Below are 1,906 nucleotides of genomic sequence, written 5' to 3' on the forward strand. Positions count from 1 at the left end.
GTACTGGAGATGGACATGGCTAAAAGGAAAGGCAGTAGGCAAGGGAACTCTGCCAGACCTTTTCAACCAGGACTGGCCTCATGAGGAAGTGAAGAGGCTGCACCCTGCAAATATGACTCCCAAACACTCTTCTTCACTCAGTTACCTTGGAGAAATCTCACAGCAGGCCTGGAGAGAAAGGCTGCAGATCAGTGGGACCAGAGCCTTGCTCACAGAATGCCCTTCCCTGGCCTTTGTGTGACTCTGTGGTATTTCCAATTTCACGAAGGAATTGCAGAAATTTTAAACATTTATTTTAGCTAAATATATGTCAAGAACTTTTTAGGTGACTGGAGTGATTAACTTCAGAAACAATGGCTCTCCTTTTCCTTGGCAAGATGGCAGAGTACGACTTGACTACTTACTTTGCGTGCTTTTTGGATCAGCATCTAGTCTTTCTGTTGCTTGAGTTTCTCTCTGTAAAGGAGATATATAATGAAAAAGAATTATTACAAGGAAGACTGGATCTTCTTTGTGATATCAACATGGTAGACATTGCTACGGATGTATACAAAAACCTTTATTCTGATGATATTCCTCATGCTTTGAGAAAAAAAAGAACCACAGTTGTTGCACAACTGAAACAGTTTCGGGCAGAAACAGAGCCAATTGTGAAGATGTTTGAAGGTCCAGAAACTACAAGGTAAATGCAGTCAACCTGGGATGGTCCAATGCTGTTTGACTACCTAGAAGACAAGCATGGTTTTAGGCAAGAATATTTAGATACAGGTATGCAAAATTCCAGTATGAATGTGGGAATTTCTATGGAGCAGCAGAATATCTTTATTTCTTTAGAGTGTTGGTTCCAGCAATGGATAGAAATGCTTTGAGTTCACTCTGGGAACAACTGACTTCGGAAATCTTAATGCAGAATTGGGATGCAGCCATGGAAGACCTTACGTGGTTAAAAGAGACCATAGGTGGTAATTCTGTGAATTCTCCACTGCAGTCTCCTCAGCGGTGAACATGGCTCATTCACTGGTCTCTCTTCAACCACTCGAAAGGTGCAATAAAATTTTTTATTTCTTTTACCAGCCACAGTATCATTTTTTTAAAAGATTTTTAAATTGGTTTTTTAATGAGAGAGGAAGGGGAAGGAGGGAGGGAGGGAGAGAGAAACCAATGTGAAAGTGAAACATCAATCAGCTCCTGCATGCCCCTCTGCCAGGAATCAAGCCCAGAACCCTGGCCTGTGACCTGACCAGGAATCAAGCAGGCAACCTTTATGTGCTCCAGATGGTGCCCAACCAGTTGAGCCATGCCAGCCAGGGCAGCCACAGTACCTTGATGCAATTCAGATGATGTGTTCACATATTCTTTGCTATTTGACTACAGCAGTCATAAAAAAGATGTTCAAAAATGCCAGCAGGTACTAAAAGATCTAGTCAAAGTTACTCGACAGAAATCTTACATATACAAAGACCCCATTACAGAGTTTCTTCTGTAACAACCAGAAGAGAGTGAAACTTCTCAAAAACTAACCAACTCAACTCCCAGGGCCAACTCCAAGTCTTTGCTGTAGGCCAGTGGTAATGTCTTGGCAGCCACTCATCCTGAAGACCCCTTGCCTGCATCTTCTCTCTCTCAAATAATCACTCATGTTGATCATAGTATGAAGTCTTCTATTAACGCTGTGTGCAATTTACCATATTTTGATTGGTTGGAGCCACTGAGCTAATCAAGCAAGGAAAAATTACTTACCTCCAAGAAGGTCTGATGGTACCCTTGAGGTTGATGACTGGAATCCAGTCCCACATCAGTCAACTTGCCCATAAGCGATACTCAGCCCCTAGAAGGAACGGGTATGTAGGGTCCATATTTCTGAGTTTGGGTATTTGACATTTGGGCTATGTCTAACCTCCTTCCT

At 42.4% G+C, this 1,906-nt stretch overlaps 1 pseudogene; it reads left to right on the top strand.

Annotated features, from left to right (window-relative positions):
- The first annotated feature begins 312 nt into the window (after positions 1-312).
- LOC107536116 (eukaryotic translation initiation factor 3 subunit E pseudogene) lies at positions 313-1,486 on the top strand (annotated as a pseudogene).
- The last annotated feature ends 420 nt before the right edge of the window (positions 1,487-1,906 follow it).

This window comes from Miniopterus natalensis, chromosome 1 (assembly GCF_054644295.1).
Source record: "Miniopterus natalensis isolate mMinNat1 chromosome 1, mMinNat1.hap1, whole genome shotgun sequence".
Lineage (NCBI taxonomy): Eukaryota > Metazoa > Chordata > Mammalia > Chiroptera > Miniopteridae > Miniopterus > Miniopterus natalensis.